The sequence below is a fragment of the Rattus norvegicus genome, chromosome 7 (genome assembly GCF_021556685.1).
Source record: "Rattus norvegicus strain SHRSP/BbbUtx chromosome 7, alternate assembly SHRSP_T2T, whole genome shotgun sequence".
In the NCBI taxonomy this organism is placed as follows: Eukaryota; Metazoa; Chordata; class Mammalia; order Rodentia; family Muridae; genus Rattus; species Rattus norvegicus.
Window position 1 is genome coordinate 115,828,153 of NC_141540.1, and position 11,345 is coordinate 115,839,497.

The 11,345-nt window shown below is 48.8% G+C and overlaps 1 long non-coding RNA gene across 1 annotated transcript; it reads right to left on the bottom strand.

Annotated features, from left to right (window-relative positions):
- Positions 1–5,039: 5,039 nt before the first annotated feature.
- On the bottom strand, positions 5,040–10,990 carry Tsnare1 (t-SNARE domain containing 1). The gene is made up of 3 exons (XR_015624830.1): positions 10,913–10,990; positions 8,870–8,989; positions 5,040–5,126 (listed from the first exon to the last, which is right to left on the bottom strand). It is a non-coding gene; the product is annotated as a t-SNARE domain containing 1 (long non-coding RNA).
- Positions 10,991–11,345: the final 355 nt, after the last annotated feature.

The window sequence follows — 11,345 nt, forward strand, 5'->3', positions numbered from 1 at the left end:
TCTGGCCCCTACAGCTACCACAGCAGGATGGGAGCTGCCCAGCAGGAAGACCTGAATCCAGCAGCTGACCTATGCCCACACTAATGCCTCCTACTGATAGACCAGATTGGGTGGGCACCACATGCTGTTCCTCACTCCACCCATCTACACCCTGCAGACCAGAGACCACAGCCCTGACACATAGCTGTGTGAAAGCCTGGCATTTTCAGCTCCCTGATGGCAAGGCACAAACCCCACACCTAACCTTAGCAGAGCTGAAGAAAGCGTTTGCTTCAGGAGTGGGGGCATAAGCACCTCTGAAATTCCACCAATTCTAACAGCGCTTTGGGGAGACAGGGACTGAGGACCAGATGTGGCTTTCATGGGGTTAAGTCTCTAAAGGGATGGGAGAAGCCCTGGACCCAGGCATATGAGGCGCTGGGGAGAAGCTAACCACTCAGAGAGCCAGGGAAGCCACAGCACGAGACCCACTTGCTGGAGAAGTTGCCTCATCTCCTTACATCTAGAGACTTCCCTAGGGCGGAACTGCTGCTCCTCTAGCATGAGTCCCCAGGGCAAACACGAAAGTTCTGTTCAGACGCACAGACCCCAGCTATGGCCGCAATGGCTATGCTAACCCGGCTGAGCTCAACCATCATGACATAGGCCACATCATACCTATTCCTGATACGACAACATCAAGGCCCAGAGCATGCCTCACAGTGGCATCAGATGGCCCAGTACATTGCAAACTGCCTGTTGACCAGCAGGGACAGCAAAGAATCAGTGCTAGGAGGGGACAAGGCAGAAGGGAAGCTGGATATGGCCTCACCTCTGATCTCTGGGCCAGAGGGGCCTAAGGATAGAAAAAGGATTTTCATTGCATCCCAAACTGAGTCAGAGCCCAGTCGTTGGGGGGGGGGTACAGGGACAGAAGTAGGCATAGTATAGCAGAGGGTATCAGGAACCCCCTTTACATATCCCCACCCCTGGAAGTATCCAGTCCAGGGTGCTGGAGACTAGCACCCTGAGTGTCCAGTCTCCCCAGCTATGGACCCCTAGAGCCTGTGGTTAATTACTCCTAGATCACAGCCTGTAGGAGGGGCTGGAGGGTGCTGGCAGCAGGGATCCAATTAGCCTCAATTACTCTCTTGATTGGGGACAATTAGCATCAATTGTGAGATGGTGAGTCATGGTGCAACCACTATTTAATTCCCTGGCTGGACAGAGTTCTAAGACCACCCTAGAGTCACAGGATTGTTTCTGACAGGTGGTCCCCTGCCCTGTCTGCTCCTGAACCCCTGTCAGTATTGGGGCAATTGTCAGGATCTTGTGGGAGCACAGTCAGGGCTTTGGGGAGCATGGTCGGGCCCTTGCATGGTGTGGATGGGACTTTGGGGAGGATTGTTAGGGCCAGCTCCTTCATCCTCCTACATTTCACCTTCCTAGAAGGTTCTTGCTCAGTGTTTCAAAGCCCTGTCTACCTCTGCTCTGGGTTGTAGAGCACTGGAGTTCTCAGCAAGAATGTCTCCTGCACAGATTTCTGCTGCTCCCCTCCAGCTCGCTTCCTCCCTCATCAGGACCACAGAAGAAGAGGATGAGCTTTTGCTGAGGTCTTATAGAGAGGATAATCCCAGTCTCAGAGCATGGGTAGGAAGGTGCTCCCTGCCTGTCACTGCCCCACTCAGAAGTTAGCCCACCGTCGGGACAGGCCCCCAGGGCTCAGCAGACTCCTGTCAGGTGAGGAAGGACAGATGCAGGGCTGTTATTGAGGACCACCTTCTTAGTGCCTGTCCAGCAACGTATATGTCTAGGGTGTACAGGAAACAGCCAAGCCCAGCTAGAGCCACCCGGTAGCCAGACAGCAGAGTCAGTTAGCCCTCACAAGTGAAGCCTCTCTCCACCACCACCTCCAACCAGCCCAGTGCCAGCACTAATACAAAGCAGGCAGCTGAGCCCTGGATAATGAAAGAACAGCCACAACACAAAGATAGAAAACAGCCAAGAAGAAACTCAAGAGGCAGAGAACTTAAGGACACCAGAACACAGAGATGGGGGAAAGGTTATAACATGCACATCCAGATTTTGAGGGTGGACCTGAACCAAGAGTTGAACAGAACCAAGGCCTCCCATTTGCTCTATCCAGAGTCTCAACATCTAGTCTCTATGGTCCAGGATGGGACACATCCCAAAGAAGGAAATGACTCTCCAAAGCATGTAATGCTGGGGCCAAGTGGTAACGTGGATGTTAGACCGGCCCAATACCATCCTAAGAGCCAAGTGGCCTCTGTGCCCGCTGTCCCTACCCAGCTTCTCATGCCCCCAGGAGCTGATTCCCTGTGCAAATGTATTCAGATCACATGATGTGCAAATGCATTTGGATCACATGACACTTCAGGAACATCTATTTATATAAATGTAGACTCCATTTCAAAAGAATTATTCAAAATCAGAGCCATTTGGATGAATGGATGAAGAGTGAATTGTTTCTTAAGTATTCATGTCAAAAATGCCCCAAATGCCCCGTTTCTAAGTAGATTTCCAATACTGCAATTATCAAGATAGGCGTGTCCTGCAGGGACACTGGAGAATGGGGACATGGGCTTTGGAAAGAGTATCCCAAGGGACAGGGCTCAGCCTCGCTGAGGACCATTCCATGGCTGGTCTCAGAATCGAGTTCGGGAGCTGGGGACAGGGACAGCAGAGATGTGAGCAGAACTGCCTGACTTGACAGCCACAAGTGGGAACTCGCTTCCCCCCAGAGACCTTGGCAGAGGCGAGGTGAGACAAGGAGCTCTGTCGACTCTGTGCCCCAGCTTCCTCACCTGGACCGTAACTGTGGTTCCAGATGAGGGAGAAAACGAAGATGAATCAAAGCAGCCGGCACTCCCTGAATCTCAGGACCTGATGCTGTTACTGACCCCTGCCATACAAACAAGTCCTCCGAATTGTCCTCCAATCGCAGGTCCTCCGAATCAGGGTTAGATGGGTCTTGGATCTCACCCCACTGCTATCCTTAAAGTCTACTCTGATACCCACCTCTGCCTTCAGAGGCCTCCTTTTCCTAACCTGGGCCTCCAGCCCTGCCCCAGGGCCTTTGCATGTGCTGTGTAATCTATCCTAGACCCATTCTTCACCCTGTGGAAGCCCTTGGGGTCCTCAGATGGAGTGATGCAATCCTACAGTAGCTCTCCCTGAGGGCTCACTGCCCTCCCTGCACCACCTGACCCTCTGCTTGGAACCACAGCGCTTGCTTCAATCCTTTTCCTCCAAGACCGTGACTTCAGTCGTGAGGTGAGGAGCACCTGGGACTCAGTCCACACAGCACGGAACTGGCCAAGGCTTGGTACAGGGTGATAATTAGCTATGGAAATCCCACACAACCAACTTTCCTGCCGGGCAAAAAGAGGCCATGGTTGAGTGTGCCACTGCCTTGCCGAAGTTAGGTGTAGAAGGAAGTTCTGAGGTGTGGGCCTGAGGACAGGGGGGAAGAGAATTACTCCCAGGCAATGGGTCACAGCTGTTTCCCTTAGAAGTATTCTCTATAGAGAAGAGAAGCTTCCCTGCTACTTAGTTTCTGTAATACACAAAAGGCTCTATTATAAAGGCAGAAATCCAATAGGAGCTTTCTAAAGGGCTCACTCAAAACAACACACTCAAGAGGTAGCAAGGAGCACAGCACAGCCCCAGAGCATGCTTGGAGAAAAGGCTGAGAGCAGAGGCTGGGGGAGCAGACAGGCCTCTCTGGGCACAGCGGGGACAGGCAGAGCTAGAGAAACTGCAGGGGACCTGGTGCAGGGTGGGACTCCCCCCACCCCTGGGTCCTGCTGGCCTGTCCTAGACACTGAACATGTCTTGTCCTTCTTCCTGGGTGCCCTCTACACCTTGAAGCACTAGGACCTGAGAAAGCACTCTTCCTTGTGCCCACAGTTAATGTTCTGAGCTACTGAGTGCATCTCCAGACCACCTCCTGTTGAGCTTCCCCACCTCCCTACCTGTGTGCTAGCACCATGCCTTCTCTGCCCTTCTTCACCTGGCACATACCTGCTCCCCAACTGGTGTGTCCTCTGAAGTCCCCTGCGGCCTCTGTTTACTGGCTATAAAAGAACCAGGACCAGACCTCTGCAAGTCACCCTGCAGATGCCAGAGCAACCGAAACAACAACCACCCTAGGCTCACCAGTGGCAGCAAGAGTCTCCTGCAGGAATGCTAACAAAAGGGAAAGAGGAAGGCATGGAAAAGAGATAAGAGTCTGCGAGGATGCTGTGGGCTCAGGGGAAGTGGACAGAAGGCAGAGCCAGAGCCTGGATTTTAAGATTCCCCCCTGAACCTCCAGAGCAGCCCTACTGGCATCTTCTCCTGAGCAGTGCAACAAAGGCAGCAGCACTAAGGACTTTTCTAGAAGAGCCACATAGGGTAAAGCTGAGACAGACCCAGTTGGGATATCAGACGAGAGAGCTGGGCCCCCTTCCAGTCCCATGGAAGCTGAGCCAGGGGGAATCACATGCCTGAAGCCTGAGTAGCTTGGGGAAAAGGCTGGGCGTGTGAGATTTAATAGCAGAACACATGCTTAGGATGCCTGAGGCCACGGACCAAGGATCAACAACAGTAATGTGTGTGTGTGTGTGTGTGTGTGTGTGTGTGTGTGTGTGAGAGAGAGAGAGAGAGAGAGAGAGAGAGAGAGAGAGAGAGAGAGAGAGAGAGAGATTGATCTAGTGAATTCTCTAGAGTTCCTAAAGACTTGGTGGACTGAAGGAATCCACATATCTCAGTGAAACTGGATTCCATCCTGACCTGACAAGGAGTGCACGAGAACACTCAGAAGATTTGAGCTGGGTCTGTGAAGGACTGACTGGAGTCCAATTCCTGTTGGGATCTTCAGCAGAGCGCGCTGCCATTTACCACCGCAGTGAAGTCCTACAGGAGAGGAAGTCTGTGAATGGGAGTCTAGCCAGATAATATCTGAGAACTTTTCAAAGTACAAACCCCCAATAAAAAAAATATAGTAGATTTCAGAACAGATTAACAAACTGAAGGAAAACCAACCCCAATAAATGAATAATGGATTGAACTCACCGAACATCAGCTTTTTTTTTTTTAATATAATTCAGCAGTTTCCAAGAGACATATTTAAGGCAGAGAGACACCTTGAGATGAAAAAAAGAAAGAACAGAGAGCATTAATCAGAAGAAACCTGGTATAATCCCATTAACAGCAGGCAAGAGGGGCTTTGAAACAACTGCGCCATGTGGGATAGAAAAGGACTATCCTCGACTTTAGACGGTTGCAACTTAACAATGCTCAACTTGTAAACAACCTATAAAAGTAATAAAAGATAAACAAAGCATACATTTACAAGAGCTGTGGGCAGAGATTTTCAAACCACTCTCAATTTGTGTCAGGCCAAGCAGGACAAACAAGGGCAGAGTTGCAGAGATGGGAACAAAGTGCTAAAAGGCAGGATTTAATGCACACCAACACTTCCCATGAAGCGATTAAGGAATATATGTTTCTCTCAAGTACACATGAAACATTTACAGAAATGGAAGGTTCTAGGCCATAAGGCAAGTCTTACAGTTTCAAAGAATCCTTATCACAGCAAAGAAATCCTCTGAACAAAATGAAGCTTTCAGAACGCGATGGGGGGGGGGGGAATAAAAAAGAATAAATCAAAAATCCCCAATGCAATTAGAAATTTCACAATGTACTTCTTAATTAAAATAGATCAGAGAAAATCAAGATAGATAATTACATTTTAACACTGAGAAATAATGAAAATACTGTATATTTTCACAACTTGAAAGATGCAACAAAAAAGGGACTTTTGGGGGGGAGGTTATGAACACAATTATTTCCTAGACAATAGCAAGGCTTGAGGCAGGTGTGGTGGTGCACGCCTGTCATTCTAATGCTGGGGGTGGGGGGAGGCAGGAGGATCAGGAGTTCAAGGCCATCCTCAGCTACATACTGAGTTTGACGATGGCCTAGGATACGTGAGGCTCTGTCTCAAAAAGAAACGAAGTCCATGTGCTAAGCAGCCAACTTTAGAAACCCATGGCTGAATCCAAAGACAGGAGGAGAAGAACCAACAAAAAATATCAAGCATGAAATGAAGCAACGGCCCAAGTTGAGCCCTTAGAGATACAGAAAGGACAAAGTGTGGGGAAAGCAGACCAGAAAGACATGAGTGGATACATAAACAGGATCCCCAGTGGGGGCTAAAGGGACAGAGCCCCAGAAAGAACAAACTCCTTACACACTGTGACGGGAAACTAGGCACAATGGGCTTGCCTAAGAGATACACCTTGTCAAAGCCAGCTCAACAAGAAAAACAGGGGCTAGAGAGATGGTTCTATCAGTTGTGTGACTGCTGTACATGCGGAGGACTTGAGTTCAGATCCACAACACTACATTAAAACAAAACCAGACAAACAGAAATGCCAGGCACAGTTTTGTGCATCTGTAACCAGTACTGGCAAGAGTAGAGAGAGGAGACCCGGGGTCCCCTGGCCAGCTGACTTACCTAGCCAAACTGATGCACTCCATGTCCAGTGAGATGCTGCCTTTCAAAGAGTAAAGTGGTGCTAGAGAGGTGGCTCAGAGGTTAAGAGCACTGACTGCTCACGCAGAGGACCTGGGTTCGATTCCCAGCACCCACATGATGGCTCACAAGCATCTGTAACTCCACTATCTATGGTACATAGACATACCACAGACAAAGCTATAATAATAGAATCATCATGGCACTAATGAAGGACAAACATGTAGAGCTATGGCAAAGAACAGAAACCTCAGCCCTAAACCTACACTCATATAACAAAGTGGCCTTTGACAAAGACGCCGTGGATATCTAGTGGAGATGTATAGTCTCTGCTGGGGAGTGTCGTTCACAACCTGAAGAATAGAATGAGATCCCAAATTCTCAGTCTTTCTCTCTTTCTCTCTCTCATACATGCGTGTGTGTGTGTGTGTGTGTGTGTGTGTGTGTGTGTGTGCATGTATGTGTGTTGTGTGTGTGTGTCTTTGAGTTCCATTGTCTCTCTCTGTCCCCCTCTCTGTGTCTCCCTGCCTCAATCTCTATCTCTATGTCTCTGTCTCTTTCTGTCTTAATCTCTGTATCTGTGTCTCTCAGTCTCTCTGTCTCTTTGTCTCTCTGTCTCTGCCCCCACCCCCGTGTGTGTAAGACTTAATGGGTGAAAGGGGGACTAGCTGGGAAGAAGGGAGCTTCATCAGGAGTGAGAGGAGAAGAGAAGGCAATGAAGGTAAATGAAGAGCAGACATTATATACATGTATAAAATTTTCACAAAAATAAAAATGAATTCAAAATGGCCTATAGACTTAATAGCACAACTTAAAATTATGAGACTACAGAAAGAAAATGTGTATGTCTGTGTGTGTGTGTGTGTGTGTGTGCATGAGAGAGAGAGAGAGAGAGAGAGAGAGAGAGAGAGAGAGAGAGAGAATATGGGATATGTGTGTAGTGTCTTACATCTCTGCTCTGAGCAGCACTTGGGAAATGGTGGCAGGACGTTCTGGAAGGCTAACCTCAACTACATTCAAGTTCTAGGACAGACTGCACTACATGGGTAATAAACAAAAACACAGGAAGGATGACCCAAGACAGTGGTACAGGCAGAGGTAAGGCTTTAAGAGCACAGATGGCAAAAGCAAATGTCTTTGCCAGTGTTCTACTTCTGTTAGGAGACATCATGACCATGGTAACTCTTTGTGGTAAGGAGCATAGTGGCACACAGTCCTGACGAAGTTGATAGTTCTATATCAGGATCCACAAGCATCAGAGAGAGAAAGAGAGAAGGGGGGAGAGAGAGAGAGAGAGAGAGAGAGAGAGAGAGAGAGAGAGAGAGAGAGAGAGAGAGAGAGCGCCAGCCACTCGGCCTAACTTGGGCTTCTGAAACTTCGAAGCCAACCCCCAGTGACACACTTCCTCCAACAAGGCCACACCTACTCTCTAATAATTAGCATTCAAATATATTAGCCTATGAGGGCCATTCTTGCTCAAACCACCATAGCAGACAAAGGAGAAAAGCTTTCACACAACATATGAAACAGCAAAAGAAAGGACAGTGGGGGTAGGAGAAAGCACCTATAATCTAGTCATTCAGTAAGGGGTTGCTGCACGGGTGAAATCCTCCAGACAGATATTTTTCAAAAGAAGAAAGCAAGAACAGCCAATGGCACCTGCAAAAGTGTTCAGTGTTAATCCGTAAAAAGTAATCTCATGCTGGTGGTGTGGCTCCGTAACTGAGCTACCATGGAACATGTGTCAGCCCTTGGGCTTCACCGTCAGTACTGGACAAGGTGGGTATCAAAATGACAGTGGGGTATCATGTCACCCAAGTTAGAATGGCTGCTACAGAAAAGAGAAAACCAAATGCTGGCGAGCATGTGAGGAAAGCGAACGCACGTGTGTTGAGGGGGAATTAAATCAGTGCAGATATAATGGAAAAGGCAGATTCACTCAAAATACTTTAAATGGGACTGCCATATGCTTAGTAAAGCTGCTACTAGGTATAGAGCAAATGAAATAGCTCTACAGACACCCCATGTCTGTCCTAGAGCAATCCCCGCTGATCCCAACCAACCACGTTATGAGGACACCCTAGTAAGCACGCACAGTGCAATACCATCAGCTTCCAGAGGGAAAGAGACCCCATCCACGGCTGTGGAGATGCATGGCAGGCGCCATGTTCAGCAAGATAAGACCAGAACAAAGAGGGAAGTGCACAAGTGCACTGACTCCCTTGTGCGTGGACTCTGGAGCCATTGACCTGGCAGACGCAGAACAGACCAGTGGCCACCAGGGACTGACGAGATGGGGTGGGTCTCCCAAGGGGAGGGATGTTTTGAGGGGACAGGAGAGATAGTTACCAGAGTTCAGTTGAAAGTTGATGCTCGTTGATTATTCATCCTCATTGCCAACTTGGCTAGATGAGGATTGCCATGGAAACACATCTCTGGACAATATCTGGCGTTTCCAGAAAGGTTTACCTAAGAAGGGAAGACAGAAACGAAAGTAATCCTCCATATGGGGAGTGCGTTTCAAAGGCTGGGGTTCTAGACTGGGCAAAAGGGAGAAAGCAGGCTCAGCATCAACCTTCCCCACCCCTGCTTCTGTGGACACAATGTGACCAGCCGCCTCACGCTCTGGCCACCATACCTTCTCACAGTGATGGTCTGAACCCTGGAATAGTACACCAGATAAACTGTTCCTCCCTGAAGTTGCCTCTGTCGGGATTTTGATACAAGAGAACAACTGGTAAAGAGTACATTGTAAAGACCTCCTCAGCCCAGGGGCCCAGGTCTCTAATGATCTCAACTCAACTATTCCACCCTGCCCACCATTGTCACAAAGTAACTACAAACATGGAACTGGGCCTTTGACCCAAGAGAGTCAAGGTCCTTGGGATGTTGAAAGGGAGCAACTGGGAGATGCCTCCTCACAGAAGGAGCCTGACTGGGAGAGAGAGATGTCAGGGGCAGAAGGTTAAGTCAAAGAAACAAAAGTGGAAGGCTCTTAGGTTCTGGAAGTAGGGAACTCCCAAATGAGGCAGGATCCCAGATCATTTGCAGACCCCGAGGCAGGAAAAAGGAAGGTGGTCCTCCCAGTCTTCATCAACCCATGGAGATGCGTACTGAGGCAGGGCCTGCTATGTGTGTACAGACATCTCTTAGCCATTAAGGCATAAAAACCCAACAACCGGATTGTAAAGATGGGCAAAAGGCACGAACAGACTTTCCACAGCAAAGGAAACACAAATATAAACACATGAAAATTCTAGCCTCGTTAGTAATCAGAGAAATGCAAATTAAGACTACAATTAGATACTATTTTACACCCAGCAGATTGGCAAAAATTAAGGCGTCTGACAATATGGAATATTGGAGGAGTGGGAGCCGGTCAGAAGGATGAGCTCATACACTGGGAGGGGCTCGGGTGGGGGGACTCAGACCACCATTGAAACATCCAGCCACCCACACACTCAAGACCCATGTCACAGGAAAGAGTGTATCTATTTACTAGGGCCCTGACCCCTGACCCCTGACCCCTGACCCCTGACCCCACCAGCAGCCAGCTAAGGAGTCCATGGCAGTGCTGTTCACAGCAGCAAAACTCGAGTCTAAATTAGGAAGCACTCACACTATGTAATGCCAAGCCTGGAGAGAATCCGAAGCTAGCTGCTTGCAGCACATGGCTGCAGCCCGGAAACAAAGCTGGATCTGGAAAAGCCAGTCTCAGAAGACGCAAATATTGTGGCATGAAGCAACACTAAACAATATATTGTTTTGCAGTAAACACATTTTACCAATATTGTCTGTGCAAAGTGATGCAAAACTGTCTGAAACCACACAAAAGTAAGGGGGTGACAGACACGAAAGCAGGGTGGGGCTGGCAGCTCACAGCTGTGGGTGTCAGACACTCTAGGTCTTGGGTCAGGATATGGTTCACGGAAGGTTCCAGGACATCCTTACGTTTTGTATCTTAAATCTATGTCATGCACAGCCTTGTAAAGTTGTCAAATAGACTAGAGAAGCAAGTGGTCATGAGCTGCCAGGGCCTAGCTGGGCAGGGTTTATGTATGCTACCCCTAGCCATCACAGTGACCATGCCAGATGTGACTCCCAAATCCAAGGGTCCTAGTTTGCTTCCTGTTGCTATGATAATACCATAACCAAAAGCAACTTGGAGAGAGTTTATGCAATCTTAAAGTATATAGTCAATTATGAAGGGAAGTCGGGGCAAGAACTCAAGGCTGGGACCTGGAGGCAAGAGCTGATGCAGAGGCCATGGAAGGATGCTGCTTACTGACTTGCTCCCATGGCTTGCTCAGCCAGCTTTCTTATAGCACCCAGGACCACCAACCCAGGGGTGGCAACACCCAGAGTAATGACAAAGGTGCCCTGGAGACTTACCTGTGTGCCAGTAAGAGGGAGGCACATTCTCAATTGAGGGTCCTCTTCTCAGGTGGATCTAGCCTACAACAACAACAAAAAAAGTAAAACAGACAAAAAACCAAGTATGATGGGGAGGAGGAGTCTTACTTGTATCATCATTCCAGTTGGCCCAAGAGACACTGCACATCTGACCTGAGGATTCCCACATCACAACAGAAGCCTTCCTACCCTGGGGTCTCAAGGTCCTATGGAGGAGGAGGGCCTGAAGGGTGTGTCTGCCTCCTCTCCACCAGTTCCAAAGTCTGGTTTCCCACTGGGAACTGTACTCGGAGACTTGAAGATGGTATGGAGATCTCCCAGACTCCCAGGGAAGACTGATCTAGGGGAGCAGGGTGGAGGAGGTATGAGGAGCACAGAGGAAGGTGGTCCTAGGGAAGAGAGGAACGATTCT